The sequence below is a fragment of the Carex rostrata genome, chromosome 26 (assembly GCF_964058835.1).
Source record: "Carex rostrata chromosome 26, lpCarRost1.2, whole genome shotgun sequence".
NCBI classification, from domain to species: Eukaryota; Viridiplantae; Streptophyta; class Magnoliopsida; order Poales; family Cyperaceae; genus Carex; species Carex rostrata.
This window is the reverse complement of record NC_135943.1, coordinates 5011269-5029984: the sequence shown is the minus strand read 5'-3', so window position 1 is coordinate 5029984 and position 18716 is coordinate 5011269. Positions and strand designations below refer to the sequence as shown.

The following is an 18716-nucleotide window of genomic DNA, read 5'->3' as shown; positions in this document are numbered from 1 at the left end:
TTGAAATAAAATAAAACCTTGACCAACTACGTCACGTTTGATTATGGTGTGACTTGATCATGGCACGATCAATTAGCATACCATGATTGTTTGTCTCATGATCCAATTTTAAAATTTTAATCATGACATATAATATAATACGTGACAATTTAACTTGATCACCAGACGACGGACAACTCAAATCACGATATAACTAATTACAGTACGACATGATACAAATTTACATTCTTAACCTTACACTGATTCAAAAAATAAATCATAAAAAAGGAAAAAAGAAAAAAAGAAAAAGGGATGAAAGAGTTTTATTGGGAGTTTTCTCTGTTTCATGAGAAAATGCACAACTACAACGGAATTAATATGACACAACAATTTCCTCCAATCAAATCTGTCTAAAATTTGACAATGTGAATAAATAATATAGAAACTACTTATTGGGCCACATAAGGTGGGAAAATGGCACACAAATTAATACTCAGTTATATTCAAGAAAAATTCTCTGAGCATACATCACTTATGTTGACAATGCTTAAACAATGTAAATATATAACTATCTCAGACAATTCATCCAAAGGGATAAAATAAATAATGATGTTGCTATCCAATGTTATCCGGGGCATTTTCGTCTTTCTGTTCCTCATTATTAATTAATTGTCAACGCTTCACGGGTTAATTTTAAATAATTAAGTATAATCATATATAAATTTAAGAGTGAGATTGGGGTGCTTTGCAATGTCCACTTATATATTGTGCTTCTATACAATAATTGTTGGATGTGCTTCAACACGCTTGTTGTATTAAGGGGCGGATTCAAGATTTTTGTCAGAGGAGGGGAGAGGGGTGGTAAAAAGATCGCAAATTGGATTTAAATACTTAATCATGTTTAAACCCATTAGCTAATTGGATACTAGATTAAAACAATTATTTGACTTCTAATTTCTAATACTCTGACTATTAATCCTAATTATCAATCCGAATTCATAAAAATATTATAATTTTAACCTAAATTTATTCTAAATTACATATAAGAATTTCAGATAGAGGCAAGAAAAATTTCAGAAAAAGACAAAGTTAATCCAGATCTATAGATTCCTATAAAATTTTAAAATTTAGGAGGAGGGGAGGCAACTACCCTGACTCCACTTGAGTCGACCCCTAGTATTGAAACACACTAAGCAGATTTACATTGCAAAACACCATAGTCTACTTCTAAATTTAATATTTATAAAGAAAAATACAAAAATAACTTAACCTAGTCTGATTGATGGACAATAATAAATGAAAATGTCACAATAACTATGACTTCCTTCAAAGAAAAAAAAATGCGAAGAAAAGCAAAAAAACAAAAAACAAAAAAAGGGTATAGTTGAAACATACTTAATGTCTACTTGCATTTAACTTTGACAAGTCTAAGTCAATATGTCACAATCAACCTGCATCCATTGCAATATATAACTTTGAAAAATATTAGCCGACCTGGCTTTTTCTTTTGTGAGATTAAAAATGGAATAAATTAGTCTTCAATTTTAAATATGCATAAGAATTTCATGATTAAATTTCGGACTAAAAATTGTTCTTGCATATGAATATTTTTTTTCTTGCAGATTCATTTCTTACATATTTATTGGAGCTCTTACATACAAAAAAAAAAGGAAAAAAAATATAATATCAGGGGTTAATATACCGTATAAAAAAATAAAAGAAATTATATAAGCAAGTAAAAACATGGATGTTAATTAAACAAATATTTAGCTTGGTCTTTCTCAATTTTCCTGGAGCAGAACCATAAAAAAAGAAAACAAAGAGAAATCCATGGGAAAAGGTGGGTCGTTGGATTCGGTTCACCAACTTGGACTCTTTACACACCCATCATTCCATCAAGCACGACATATTACCTAACTAGCACTATGCTGTCCATCAAATTCCAAATTAGAATTCAACGCGATAACGACTTTACCAAATTGTATTGGGTACACCCGTTTCAAGTACCCCAACCTAATCAAATTTATTTACATCGTCGGATTTAAAATGAATAGCTCAGATCTATCTGAAGTTCTCTAATGATTAATTATGTACAAATTGGAGAGGAGCAGAACATCATTTGTAAGTCTTCCCAAGTCAACAACACCTACTGCTATAACAACCATAACCACCTCAGTACATTAGTTTGTGTTCTTTCCGAGCAAGCTTCTACAATTAAGAACCAAAATCTCTTTTGATCAATGGGGAAGGTGTGTTGCTTAGACGGCGGTGATGAGCCGGAATTTAACATCATGGGGATTCTCATGGTAGTCGTCATTGCGCTGACGCTGATGGCCATCTGTTCTCCTCCACCTCGTCGTAGAGTAATGCTTGTTCCGGCCTATTGAGCGGCCGTTTCATTAACATGCATGTTTTCTTGTCAGATGATTATAGGATTTTTTTTTCCTTTCTATGATATATAGGTGATACTTAAATCAATTCATTATATGGTTTTGCTGGCTTGATTTCAGCATTTTTCAGAGAAATATAAATATATATATCCTATTAATTTTTGTTTGGTCTCTTTCAATGGTTCAATTGTAAAATGATTCGACTGAACAGGAGCAGGAGCAAAGCCTAAAAAGAAGAAATTATTTTTCTTCAAGTTGATTGTTTTCAACATCTAAAGTATTGAGGTTGGAAATTCCTTGCATCAATTATTTATTTATTTCGAGTAATTTGACAGATGCAAAACTATTATTTAGACAGCACTGATTCTGCCAAACCAGCATCAGTTCTCCGCTAGTTATTCTAATTTATCATTTTATTTCCTTAAAATCACCTTGAGTTCAACACATCATATATTTTCATTAATTATCACACATGGTACTTAAATATCATGTCTCGTACTAAAACCCACAGATATTAAAAGAAAAAAAAAGCCTTGAAATACTGTTTCTAACCTGCTAGGTGTTATTGATTAATCATCTGGAATTACAAATCTTGTGAAGTTTCCAGATCTCACTTCAAGTAAATCTATAATTACTTGCTCTTGTACAAATTGCTCTTTGAAAGTAAATCATCTTTGAAATTGTTTTACATATCATAATTACTAGGATGTCAGGGAAATGTTCAAAGAACTCACATACCAGCAAACACCTGAGATTGGGAGCTAGAATGATCTGGCACAAATCAGAGAATTAGTTGGACTGGGTGTTAATTTTAGCGGAAGTATGAGACAGGGAAGTATGAGAGAGTTATGAATTGTTGTATTGATATTTTTTTGTTGTTTTTTACAATCTGTACAGAGAGAGTATTTATAGCCACTTGACTAATTTTACTGTTGAGACTAAAAATGATTCTAATGGTAAATTCCTATTTGACCTGAATTACAATTTTACCCTTTCCCTATTTTACAATATTACCCTTCTAATTAATCCTATTCTTCAACACTGGGACATACCAGTATGATGGATAAAAAGAAATTGAGCAATAAAATGTCATACCTCATGGTACAAGTGAAAATTCTTTCATTGTAGTTCACTATGCAAGAACAATTAAATTGTCCTTTCTGTGAGCTTACCTAGAGTTGACATGGAACCAAGTAATTTGAATTAAAATAAGATGAACAAGATAAAAATCTTTAAATAACCTAAATACACAAACTCAAGTTGCAGGAAATAGCAAAAAGAATCAAACTTGAGTAAAGAAAAACATTAGTTCGAGATAAAAGCAAAGGAGCTGACAGCCACCAACACATCGAATGCACGAAGCAATTCGTCTATTTCATTAACAAAAATCTGGATACAACTCCATAGGAGCATTTGCCTTATACAGGCAATGAGAAACGTAAAAAGACATAAGAAAAATGATTACAGAAATCGTGAGTTTATTCTATGGTTGCCATGTCAGCGATAGGTGCTAAGCTGGCGTAACCACTAACCAACATCAAACAACTTCAAACAGATTCTGAAATTTGTCGGAGACGATCCTCTAATCCTCTTCTAATCCTCTCCCGTCTCCTCTCCAATTCTTCTCTGTTTCTGATCCAGCGAGGCCCAGCTGTCAGGGATAATGAGCTTCAACGCCTTGGGTTCTCTTTTAATTGACGGGGCCCTCCTGTCAGTCAAACCACTTATCATTTCCTTCTGCCCCGATGCCCTGACCTTGCTACACGCTTGTCCTTCTTCTTCAATCAAACTCTCGATTCCAATGGTCACCCCCAAATCACTGCTACCTCGTTGCATTATGTCAAAGTCATTTGCACATTTTCATCTGTAAAAGGAAAATCAATATCTCTGAGCATGAACTTTAACAACTCAATCAAAAGATAAAATTTTAAAGACTTTCGACAACGATAAAAAACAACAAAAAAGAAGGGTAAGAGAAATTAAAATCTAACAAATCCAAAACATAAATGCATCAAGACATGGAGCTTTAATTCTTTACTGTTCCCGCCCACTTTTACATTATCACCAGAAAAAAAAATGTTTGTATTAACACTTAAGAGAGAAAGTCAGCAAGTAATAAAAATCACATCCAAATAGAAAAAAGCATAGGTAAAGATTTAATTCTTGGCATTATTACAAACTCTTTTACAAAGTGAAAAACCAAATCTCAGAGGATGAATTTTAAAAAGACTATTTCCATATAAGATAAAGAAAAACAGAAAAAACGAGGAAAAAAGATATTAAAATACAACAAATCCAAATGAAAAAAACAAAGCACGACATGAAGCTTTAAATCTTTACTATTTCCTACCATTTTTACATTATTACCAGAGAAAGAAATATAACAATATTTCCATTTATACTTAAGATAACCTAAACACACAAAAAAACCAACAAACCCAACCTGGATAAATAATCCGAACCAGACTATGAAAGAATTCAAGATCCCAACAGATCAACAGACTTCGAACACAAGATCCCAATTCTTTATTAATTTTACTAAGTTTTGCATTATTACCAGAAATAAAGATAAAATATTTACATTATCGTTCAAGATAACCTAAACACACAAAAAACCTTACCTGAACCAGAAGACAAGAACCTTTACATTAACACCATCAGATAACCTAAACGAACAATAAACCAAATCAAGAAACCAGATCCCAATAACTAATCCAACCAAACTACGACCACAAGATAATAACAAGAATAAGATAATAACTAGAACAAAAGATAAAATATTTTCATTAACGCTTAAGATAACCTAAACAAACAAATGCTATTGCTCACTGACCTTAATAATAAAAAAATAAAAAATAAAAATCCTATCCGAACCAGACTATGAATGAACTGAAGATGTGAACTGGATCAACAGACTCCCAACGCAAGATCGATTGTTTATTAATATTATTGATTTTTATATTATTACCATAAAAGAATACAAGAACCTTTACATTAACACCATCAGATAACCTAAACACACAATAAACCAAATCAAGAAACCAGATCCCAATAACTAATCCAACCTAACTATGAACACAAGATAATAACAAAAACAAGATAATAACTAGAACAAGAGACTCCAAACCCCTAACCTGAACAATGAATCCTAGAAACCAAGAAACAGACACGGACAACATAAATACATGACGCTAAACCTACATGATCACTCAGGACCAAACCTAACAACCTACACGCAGTCCGTGTACCAGACTCTAAACCCCCATCCTGTACAACGAATCCAAGAACACCAAGAAACAGACAACGACAACATAATTATCTGATTCAGAACCAAACCCGACAACCTACATGTAGTCCATGTACCAGACTATAACCCAACCGCCATAATAATAGCTAAACCTCCACACTGGCACCCAGACAGGACAGTAAGGTATGACTGGGTACCCTATTTGGCCGGTGGTACTCTCGCAAGAGCTTACCGACTCTCGTATAGCCGGCTCAGCATTTTCCCTCCGGGGAACCTCAATTCGTGGCTCCCTCCCGCGAACCACCCTTCGGATCTCCGATCTCTCGCCAGTGCTTACCGACCATCGATTGGTCGGCTCGGCATCTTCCCTCTGGGGAACCTCAATTCGTAGCTCCCTCCCGTGAACCACCCTTCGAACCTCCGATTTCTCCCTGTGTCCCCTGCGTAGGCGGGCCATTCTTGATTACTTTTGGTTTCTTGGTTGGTGTTGGGAGAAAATTGGTGAAGCGAATGGGGCGCAGGAGGGAAAGTGAACATTTAAACCAAAGGGAATATTGGAGTCGATCCATGAACGGTGCAGATTGCATCCATCAAACCTGCCACGTCAGATCCGTACCGATCACAATCGCAGTCCCGCACTCTCCTTTTTCGAAATCATATCCCAGTCCCAAATCCCAAATGCCTCGATTTCGCCACAGGAGATCTGAAAGAAATTCCTCACCGGAGTCTTCACATCCTCTAAGATATATCATATTTTGGATTGACTTTAGTAAAACATCAACTGTTCAAATATGTTCTGCGCGAATCTCGAAGCCCATATAGTACTGGCTCCGTGCGCTATCCCCGAATAGGCATCGGACACGTCGGTCACGCAAAATATGAGATATCTCGGAGGATACGCACTCTCACAGTCTCACTGGACTGGGAGGAGTAGGGGTGTCAATGGTACCTTTTTAGCCGTTTATCCGATCCGTATTGTATTTGATAAAGCGGATATGGGTAAGATTTTTTTTTCGTTAGCTTATTGGGTATGGATATGGGTAAGAATTTTTTTTCGTTAAATAAATGGATAAGGGTATGGGTAATGACTATTTCGTACCCGTTACCCTATAGTGTAATTATAAAATCTAAATATTATATTCAATTAAATTTTCAACCCACTTAAATGTATATTTGTGTTTTTGAATTTTTATTCTTTATAAAAAATAATTTAGTTGAAATTGATTGCACATTTTTTTATTTTTTTATTAGAAATGCAATTATGTATATGTGAAATGAATGAGTTTTTGATGTTTAATTTGTAAAATATAATAAAACTAATTATTATACTAGTATTATCCGTTATTCACCCGCTACCGTTTCGTTACCCGATAATATTAACGGATAAGGGTAGGGTAGGGTAAAATTAATTTTTAATGGGTATAGGTAGGGTATGGATAAAGTCAATTTTAATGAGTATGGGTATGAAAATGTCTCCACACGACCCGTATCGTACCCATTGACACCCCTAGGGAGGAGTCTTGTGCGATGGAAAATTGGAAATATAGTTTTTTATTTTGCAGCAAATATGGGAGGCTGATACTGACTGGTGGACCCATACGGAAAATTGGAAATATAGTTCTTAGCGGGCTTTTAAGATATCACTTTTATTTCAATTTAACTTTTTATTTCTTTCTGGGCTTGAGCTTAAGTTGTTTGTTGAGAAAAAAAGAAAAAGGAAAAAACAACACATCTTCTTTTTTGACCGCTGTCTTTTTGTGTTGATTGCGATTCAGTTAGATGAATACGAATACAAGATGAATCATTTTACCTGAATTTAAATATGACACATGGCATCCCATTTTGATATTGTTTATAAATTGTTTATTTTATATTTTTATAAGTTTTTTAATGTCTTCTAAATATGACACATCTAAATCTCGATCTAAAAAAAGTAAAAGATCCAATGAATTGATATTTTAAGTATCACATATTGGAGGCAAAAACAAAAGAGTACCCTCTGACAAATATAGGATGACAAATATAGCAAGTATTTATAATTTTATTAGCTTCTCTATATGAGAAAGAGTTCAATCGAGTATTTTTAAAGAATGCGATGGACATAAATAGTTTTTTAAAATGGTAACTCATTTAAAATCGGATCTCAAAAGAAGTCCAAAATAGGAGCGTAGTCTCCAATTACTAAAAAATAATACCTCTTCCCTCTTATATATACGGCTCAAAAAGAAATAATGCAATTCATTACCACAATTCATATAGAAAAGAGAGAGAGAGAGATAGACTTGAAGAGAGCGAGAGAGATAGATAGAGAGACTGCTTAAAGAACAGAGCGAAAGAGAGAGAATTGACAAAGGAGGAAACACATATGGCTCTTCACCAAGCGGGGTCTAGTCGGGCAGCGCAGATGCGACCTGTTTTTCAGCATAATCTTGTAATGGAATTTGCAATCATAAATGAGGTTGCTGACTCATATCGGTATGTGACGATCGATACCGAATTTCCTGGGTTGGTGTACCAGACCATAGCACACCCTAGAAACCTCTCCCCCGAGCAACGTTACTCTCAGGTCAAGGCAAATGTTGATAACCTTAAATTGATACAACTAGGGATTACTCTTTCCAACAGAGATAGCGATGATTCTATGACTTGGGAATTTAATTTTCGTGGATTTGACCCTGAGATTGATTCACAGGATCCGAGCTCAATTGAGTTGTTAAAATCACAAGGAATTGACTTTTTGAAGAATAAAATTGAGGGTGTTGACCCGGATATATTTGCAGAGCTATTTTGGGAATCCAGGTTACTAATTTCCATGTCTGATAAAACATGGTTAACTTTTCATGGAGCCTATGATCTTGCATTTTTAATAAAGATTATGTCTGGACAAGAGCTGCCGGATGATTTGCGAAAGTTCCTATACCGCATCACTGTCTATTTTGGTCATGACGTATTTGATGTAAAACATCTCATTAGGTCATGCAATGGTTTATATGGCGGTTTAGAAAATGTGGCGAAGATCCTTAAGATAGAACGGACTATCGGCCTTGCTCACCAGGCTGGTTCTGACAGCCTTTTGATTTGGGCAGTGTTCAACAAAATGATGAACCTCTTCTTCAAGAAAGATATTGAGTTCCGTCACGCACGCATTGTATGTGGAGTGCAAGAATTGTAAATTAGCTTATAATTTTTGTTATTGGTTTTTTTTAGTGGTTTTGATACTTATTTTGATCATGTTAATTATTTAATTTAGTGTTGCAGATGATTGTACTTTTTCCTTCTTTTAATGGGCAATGATGTTTCTGTACCATTCTTTTCTTATTTTAATTTAATGTCTATTTTTTTAGGACTAATGTTGCACTGTGTATCTATTTAATGAGTGGCTATTCTTTCATGCATATTTTAACCTTCGTTAGATTACTCAATTTGGAATGGTAATTTGATCGGGAACATTGCTGATTTTATTTGTTTTATTTTTGGAAGTTTGAAAATAGAATTATAGAAACTAAATTTCATGGGAATCAAACAATTAATACTATATAATTGAAAACACAAAAAACCACAAAAAGCTGAACTTCAGTACTAAATATAGATTGGGGTATGTCTCATCAGGAATAGCAGCAACATAGGTAGTAAAAGAGAACGAACTTGAATTATCTATTTACAAGTATAACAAGTCAAACCACACTAGAAAACGATGAAAGCAGAAAGCACAAGTAGTAAATTCTAAAAATCTACAAATGGAAACTAATTAAGAACAGAAAAAATTAGTCTTTGAAAATCAGAACATGCGACATAATAAAGTATTCTGATCCCTGGAGACTAATAACAAAATAGAAAAGATATTCCAAATTGTATATAGTGCTAATTCATCCCTTGTAAAAGCCATTACAAAATATCACACATGTATGTAAGATTCCCGGGTCTTGCTCCAGCCATTATCGGTACCATCCATATATACCTTGTGTAAGTCTGCTTCAACATTTGATTTCTCAAAGAATCACTCTTCAAAGAAATAGACCATACATTACTTAGCCCGAAATGCAGCCACTCGCATATTATGTCATGGCCTTTCTCAAATGCCTAATGTGCTTTTAAAGTCAGTAGCTTGAATTCGAGCACTGGGACACCTAATACATAAATATGACAGAAGCATAATCATTAAATTATAATGAAATCAGAAGACTTGAATTTTCAAAGAAAAATGGCTACGACTAACTGGTATGGCTACAAATATCGTAGCGCTTTCTCAAATGGGTATTCAACAGTTACCCTCATTGAAATTTCTTTACTGATTACCCCATTTTTACAAACTCCTCTGTACCTTTTTATCTGTAGAAGGGAAATTAAAATCTCTGAACAAAAACCTTTACATTAACACCATCAGATAACCCCTAAATATTACTGATAGCTACTATCTGGTTTCTCAAAAAAAAAACACCATCAGATAACCTAAACACACAATAAACCAAATCAAGAAACCAGATCCCAATAACTAATCCAACCAAACTATGAACACAAGATAATAACAAGAACAAGATAATAACTAGAACAAGAGACTCTAAACCCCCAACCTGAACAATGAATCAAATAAACCAAGAAACAGAACTGACAGCATAATTACCTACCCAGAAGACAGACTGTGCACCTAATTCTCCAGCCATTATATCTAGCCAATAACTAATCCAACCAAACTATGAACACAAGATAATAACTAGAACAAGAGACTCTAAACCCCCAACCTGAACAATCAATCCAAGAAACCAAGAAACAGACACGGAAAACATAATTACCTACCCAAAAGACATACTCTGCACCTAAATACATGACACTAAACCTATATGATGTCTAGTATAATCCCTTGCATGTGTAAATCTTCATCAGCATCTGAATACTGATGTCTCGTAGAATCCCTCTTGAAGGATATAGACCGTCCATTACTCTGCCTGAAATTCAAATAAATCGCATATTTGTCAAATGCCTAATGTGCATAATTAAGCAGCATATATAATCAATAGATTATAATGAAATCATAAGACTTGAATTTTGAAAGAGAAAAAGATAAGACTGACTGCTATGGCAAGAAACCAGACCGGATAAGTAATTCGAGCCAGACTATGAATGATGCAAGATCCCAACTAGATCAACAGACTTCGACCACAAGATCCCAATTCTTTATTAATTTCATTAATTTTTACATTATTACCAGATCTAAAGAGAAAATATTTACATTAATGCTTAAGATAACCTAAACATACAAAAAACCTTACCTGAACCAGACTAAGAATGAACTGAAAATGCGAACTGGATCAACAGACTCCCAACACAAGATCGATTCTTTATTAATATTACTATTTTTTACATTATTACTAGAATTGACATTAACAACATCAGAAACCTAAACGCACAATAAACCAAATCAAGAAACATGATCCCAATAACTAATCCAACCAAACTATGAACACAAGATAATAACTAGAACAAGAGACTCTAACCTGAACAATAAATCCCTAACCTGAACTCTAAACCCCTAACCTGAACAATAAATCCAAGAAACCAAGAAACAGACACCGTGTCTGAGACACGGACAGCACAATTACCTACCCAGAAGACATACTCTGAACCTAAATAAAATACATGACGCTAAACCTACATGAATCACTCAGAAGACACGTAGTCCGTGTACCAGACTATAACCCAAACGCCATAATAATAGCTAAACCTCCACACCGGCACCCAGACAGGACAGTAAGGAGGTATGACTGGGTACCCCTTTTGGCCGGTGGTACTCTCGCAAGAGCTTACCGACTCTCGTATAGCCGGCTCAGCATTTTCCCTCCGGGGAACCTCAATTCGTGGCTCCCTCCGGCGAACCACCCTTCGTATCTCTGATCTCTCGCCGGTGCTTACCGACCGTCGATTGGTCGGCTCGGCATCTTCCCTCTGGGGAACCTCAATTCGTAGCTCCCTCCTGGGAACCACCCTTCGGACCTCCGATTTCTCCCTGTGTCCCCTGCGTAGGCGGGCCATTCTTGATTAGCTTGTGGTTTCTTGGTTGGTATTGGGAGAAAATTGTGGAGGCGGGAAGACAGGAGGGAAAGTGGACATTTAAACCGAAGGGAAAATTGGAGTCGATCCATGAACGGTGCAGATTGCATCCATCAAACCTGCCACGTCAGATCCGTACCGATCACAATCGCACGGATCTTAGACGACCCCGCAGTCCCGCACTCTCCTTTTTCCAAATCATAATTCATAATCCCACTCCCAAGTCCCAACTTCCCAAGCGGCCAAGCCCAATTTGAAGTAGCAAATAGCAATGGCTCGATTTCGCCACAGAAGATCTGAAAGTAATTGCTCACCGGAGTCTTCACATCCTCTGAGATATCTCATATTTTGCGTGACTTTTGTAAACATCAACTGTTCAAATACGTTCTTCGCGAATCTCGAAGCTCAAATAGTACTGGCTCCGTGCGCTATCCCCGAATAGGTACCGGACACGTCGGTCACGCAAAATATGAGGTATCTCAGAGCATACGCACACTCACTGGGAGGAGTCATTTGTGCGATGGAAATAGAGAAGTTTATTTTGCAGCAAATATGAAAGGCTGATACTAACTAGTGAACCCGTACAGTACAGAAATAACTGGAACAGTTCTTAGCGGGCTTTTAAGATATCACTTTTATTTTAATTCTACTTTTTATTTCATTCTGGGCCTGAGCTTAAGTAATTTCTTGACAAAAAAAAAAAGAAAAAGGAAAAAACAACATATCTTCTTTTTTGACCGATGTCTTTTTTGTGTTGATTGCGATACAGTTGCACGAATACAAAGGTGAATCATTTAACCTCAATTTTCTTTATAAATCATAAATAAAAAATAAAAAATTAACAAACCAACTTGGATTTTATAAAAATTATAAGTACCGAATTACCTATTTGGCACCAAATATTTTTTTTCTGCTGATCCGAATAGGCATTTAGACACAGTATTTGATCACAATTTTTGAGACACCCGCTACAGAAAATTAATTTTTCTTTTCTGTGCCGAATAGACTCTTCGATCCATGTGTTTTTAGCCTTTGTGCTGACCACCCATTGAGTGTGTATCCTCTTAGATCATATTTTGCGTGACCCGACGTGTCCGGTCCCTATTCGGGATAATGCAGGGCCAGTATTATTAGAGCTTTGAGATTCGTGTAAAACGTATTTCAACGGTTGAGATTTCCCAGAAAATCACGCAAAATATGAGATATCTCAGTAATACGAATTCCCACCCATCTCGGTCCCAACATATATTGTATTAATGTGTTCAGTTCAATTTAAATATGACACATGGCATACTATTTTGATATTGTTTACAAATTTTTTATTTTTTATTTTTATAAATTTTTGAATGTCTTCTGAATATGACACATCTGCATCTCGATCCCAAGTATTATTTTCTGAATGTCTTTTGAATATTTAGCTGGAATATTATTCCTTCTTTACACAAATTTTGTATTTAGAAATAATATTCCAGCTAAATATTGTTTTAGTGTCCATTAATTTTTTAAAATTTACAAATATTATATTGGGTGATTTTTTTTAGTAAAATATTAATTAATATTTAAGTTGCATAAAATAATTTATTAATTATAAAGTGCACAATCAATCTATAATAGTTTTTTTTCTTAAATAAAAATATTACTAAAATTATCAAGTTATCAATAAATTGGGATCAGGTTCATAAATTTTTGAACCTAGGTTTCAAAAAAGTAAGAAGACATTCAAAAAATAATAAAAATATATAAATAAACAATATCAAAATAGTAATGTCATGTTTCATATTTAAATTGACAGCTCAAACATATAGCAATATCATATTTTTATAAAAATAAACCAATTAAGTTAGTTTTTTTAAATTTTTATTTTTTAAATATGATTAATAAAAAAAATTCCTATTACCCAACACATTTATTATAAAAAATTTATTTGTTTTCTGTTGAAAAACCAAAGTAGAAATATAAAGAACTTATAACTATGTAAAATATTTATTTTTATCGAGCGATCAGGCAAAGGAAAAGGATAGGAGTCACGGAAATAACTTTAAATTGCAACACATCTTCTTTGTCTAAACGAGGGATAATCAAAATTTTCATCAGATGGGTAAATTTTTTCATTAATTTATTATTAAAATATTATTATTAAATTAATAATAAGCAGAATTAAAAGAATTAGTAACAACTAATCGAATTAGGTTGGAGAGTCGAACTTCTTGCAAAATTAAATTAAGATAAAAAAAAAATTAGTGTCAACGTTTAAAGTATTAAATTTTACTTTCAAACATAGCATAGTCAATACTTTTTTTTTAATTTAGATTATTTGAAACAGTTGAACTTCATAAAATAATTTAATTCTCTTTATTAAAGTTGACTTATACCTTTGTAAAAGAATTTAATCCATTAAAAAAATAATAATAGGTTAATTCTCGATTTAACGTCGCATATCAGCTATTTTCGATCTAAAAAGAGTAAAAGATCCAATGAATTGATATTTCAAGTACCACATATTGGAGGCAAAAATAAAAGAGTACCCTCTGACAAATATAGAATGACAAATATAAGAAGTATTTATACTTTTATTAGCTTCCTATAATGAGAAAGAGTTGAATCGAGTATTTTTAAAGAAGGCGGTGGATCTCAAAAGAAGCCCAAAATAGGAGCGTAGTCTCCAATTACTAAAAAATAGTACCTCTTCCCTCTTATATATACAGCTCAAAGAGGAATAATGCAATTCATTACCACAATTCATATAGAAAAAGAGAGAGAGATAGACTTGAAGAGAGCGAGAGAGATAGATAGAGAGACTGCTTGAAGAACAGAGCAAGAGAGAGAGAGAATTGACAAAGGAGGAAACACGTATGGCTCTTCACCAAGCAGGGTCTAGTCGGGCAGCGCAGATGCGACCTGTTTTTCAGCATAATCTTGTAATAGAATTTGCAATCATAAATCAAGTTGCTGACTCATATCGGTATGTGACGATCGATACTGAATTTCCTGGGTTGGTGTACCAGACCATAGCACACCCTAGAAACCTCTCCCCCGAGCAACGTTACTCTCAAGTCAAGGCAAATGTTGATAACCTTAAATTGATACAACTGGGGATTACTCTTTCCAACAGAGATAGCGATGATTCTATGACTTGGGAATTTAATTTTCGTGGATTTGACCCCGAGATTGATTCACAGGATCCGAGCTCAATTGAGTTGTTAAAATCGCAAGAAATTGACTTTTTGAAGAATAAAACTGAGGGTGTTGACCCGGATATATTTGCAGAGCTATTTTGGGAATCCAGGTTACTAATTTCCATGTCTGACAAAACATGGTTAACGTTTCATGGAGCCTATGATCTTGCATTTTTAATAAAGATCATGTCTGGACAAGACCTGCCGGATGATTTGCGAAAGTTCCTATACCGCATCACTGTTTATTTTGGTCATGACGTATTTGATGTAAAACATCTCATTAAGTCATGCAATGGTTTATATGGCGGTTTAGAAAATGTGGCGAAGATCCTTAAGATAGAACGGACTATCGGCCTTGCTCACCAGGCTGGTTCTGACAGCCTTTTGATTTGGGCAGTGTTCAACAAAATGATGAACCTCTTCTTCAAGAAAGATATTGAGTTCCGTCACGCACGCATTGTATGTGGAGTGCAAGAATTGTAAATTAGCTTATATTTTTTGTTATTGATTTTTTTTCAGTGGTTTTGATACTTATTTTGATCGTGTCAATTATTTAACTTAGTGTTATAGATTATTGTACTTTTTCCTTCTTTTAATGAGCAATGATGTTTCTGTACCATTTTGTTTTCTTATTTTAATTTGATATCTATTTTTTTAGGACTAATGTTGCACTTTTTATCTATTTAATGAGCGGTTATTCTTTCATGCATATTTTAACCTTCGTTAGATTATCCAATTTGGAATGGTAATTTGATTGGGAACATTGCTAATTTTATTTTGTTTTATTTTTGGAAGTTTGAAAATAGAATTATAGAAACTGAATTTGATGGAAATCAAACAATTAATACTATATAGTTGAAAACACACAAAACCACAAAAAGCTGAACTTCGGTGCTAAATATAGATTGGGGCATGTCTCATCGGGAATAGCTGTAAGAAGATTAAAAGGCGATCTAATATTAAGAAGTGAAAAACTTGTCTTTAAAAATCAGAACATGTTAGACATAATAAAGTATTCTGATCCCTGGAGGCTAATAACAAAATAGAAAAGATATCCCTGGTGACTAATAACAAAATAGAAAAGATATCCCTGGAGACTAATTCATCCCTTGTAAATGCCATTACAATATATCACACATGTATGTATGTAAGATTCCCGGGTCTTTCTCCAGCCATTATCTACCATCCATACCTTGTGTAAGTCTGCTTCAACATCTAATTTCTCAAAGAATCACTCTTCAAAGAAATAGACCATACATTACTTAGCCTGAAATGCAGCCACTCGCATATTATGTCATGGCCTTTCTCAAATGCCTAATGTGCTTTTAAAGTCAGTATCTTGAATTCGAGCACTGGGACACCTAATACATAAATATGACAGAAGGATAATCATTAAATTATAATGAAATCAGAAGACTTGAATTTTCAAAGAAAAATGGCTACGACTAACTGGTATGGCTACAAAAATCGTAGCGCTTTCTCAAATGGGTATTCAACAGTTACCCTCATTGAAATTTCTTTACTGATTACCGCATTTTTACATTCTTACCAGAAAAAATAATTATTCAACAGTTAAGATAATCTTAACACAGAATCAAGAAAAAACAGCAAGTATCAAAATCGTATCCAAATATAAAAGCAAAGTCGCAGCTTTATTTCTTGACATTATTACAAACTCCTCTGTACATTTTTATCTGTAAAAGGGAAATTAAAATCTCTGAGCAATTATAACTCAATCAAAAGATAAAATAAAAAAAAAAACTATTTCCATCGAAGATAAAAAAACAACAACAAAATGGGAAAAATATATTAAAATCCAACAAATTAACAACAGAAAACACAGCAAGATATGAAGCTTCAATTTCTTTACTGTTTCTACCCATTTTAAATTATTACCAGAAAAAAAAAAAATCTTAAACTTAAAACTTAAAATAAGCTAAATACACAAACTCAAGAAAAAGAGAGCAAGTAATAAAAAGCACATCCAAATGGCAAAAAAAGCAGCATTGAATCATTAATTCTTGACATCTCAATCAAAAGATAAAAGTTTAACATACTATTTCCACACAGAAACCAGACCCAGATAAATAATCCGAACCAGACTATAAATAAACTCAAGATCCCAACTGAAACAACAGACTCCGAACACCAAGATTTAAATTCTTTATTGTTTACACTGATTTTTACATTAATACCAGAAAAAAAGATACGCTCATAACGTTAACACTTAAGATAACCTAAACACACAAAAAACCTTATTAATATTACTGATTTTTACATCATTAAAAGAAAAGAAGACAAAAACCTTTACATTAACACCATCAGATAACCTAAATACACAATAAACCAGGTCCCAATAACTAATCCAACCAAACTATGAACACAAGATAATAACAAGAACAAGATAATAACTAGAACAAGACACTCTAAACCCCCAACCTCAACAATGAATCCAAGAAACCAAGAAACAGACACTGACAGCATAATTACCTACCCAGAAGACAGACTCTAAGCTCATTCTCCGGCCATTATATCTAGCATCCACCCCTTGCATGTGTAAATCTCCATCAGCATCTGAATTCTGATGTCTCATAGGATCCCTCTTGAAGGATATAGACCGTACATTACTCTGCCTGAAATTCAAATAAATAGCATATTATGTCCTGGCCTTTGTCAAATGCCTAACATGCATAAATAAGAAGCATATATAATCAATAGATTATAATGAAATCATAAGACTTGAATTTTGAAAGAGAAAAAGATAAGACTGACTGGTATTGCAAGAAACCAGACCGGATAAATAATTCGAGCCAGACTATGAATGATGCAAGATCCCAACTAGATCAACAGACTTCGACCACAAGATCCCAATTCTTCATTAATTTTACCAGACTATGAATGACTGGTTTTGCATTATTACCAGAAATAAAGATAAAATATTTACATTTACGTTTAAGATAACCAAAACACACAAAAAAAAACTTATCTGAACCAGACTAAGAATGAACTGAAGATGTGAACTGGATCAACAGACTCCCAACACAAGATCGATTATTTATTAATATTACTGAGTTTTACATTATTACCAGAAAAGAAAACAAAGACCTTTACACTAACAACATCAGAAACCTAAACGCACAATAAACCAGATCCCAATACCTAATCCAACCAAACTATGAACACAAGATAATAACAAGAACAAGATAATAACTAAAGCAAGGGACTCTAAACCCCTAACCTGAACAATGAATCCTAGAAACCAAGAAACAGACACCGACAACACAATTACCCAAAAGACATACTCTGCACCTAAATAAAATACATGACGCTAAACCTACATGAATCACTCAGGACCAAACCTAACAACCTACACGTAGTCCGTGTACCAGACTATAACCCAAACGCCATAATAATAGCTAAACCTCCACACCGGCACCCAGACAGGACAGTAAGGAGGTATGACTGGGTACCCCTTTTGGCCGGTGGTACTCTCGCAAGAGCTTACCGACTCTTGTATAGCCGGCTCAGCATTTTCCCTCCGGGGAACCTCAATTCGTGGCTCCCTCCGGCGAACCACCCTTCGTATCTCTGATCTCTCGCCGGTGCTTACCGACCGTCGATTGGTCGGCTCGGCATCTTCCCTCTGGGGAACCTCAATTCGTAGCTCCCTCCCGTGAACCACCCTTCGGACCTCCGATTTCTCCCTGTGTCCCCTGCGTAGGCGGGCCATTCTTGATTACTTTTGGTTTCTTGGTTGGTGTTGGGAGAGAATTGACAAGTGAAGCGAATGGGGCGCAGGAGGGAAAGTGGACATTTAAACCAAAGGGAATATTGGAGTCGATCCATGAACGGTGCAGATTGCATCCATCAAATGGGAGG

The 18716-nt window shown here is 34.5% G+C and overlaps 1 long non-coding RNA gene and 2 pseudogenes across 1 annotated transcript; 2 read left to right on the top strand and 1 right to left on the bottom strand.

Annotated features, from left to right (window-relative positions):
• The first annotated feature begins 7981 nt into the window (after window positions 1–7981).
• LOC144544124 (putative CCR4-associated factor 1 homolog 11 pseudogene) lies at window positions 7982–8788 on the top strand (annotated as a pseudogene).
• Window positions 8789–14513: 5725 nt separating this feature from the next.
• Window positions 14514–15320, top strand: LOC144544123 (putative CCR4-associated factor 1 homolog 11 pseudogene; annotated as a pseudogene).
• Window positions 15321–16179: 859 nt separating this feature from the next.
• On the bottom strand, window positions 16180–18716 carry LOC144544267 (uncharacterized). Its single transcript, XR_013508191.1, has 3 exons — window positions 18343–18716; window positions 17328–17470; window positions 16180–16198 (listed from the first exon to the last, which is right to left on the bottom strand). It is a non-coding gene; the product is annotated as an uncharacterized LOC144544267 (long non-coding RNA).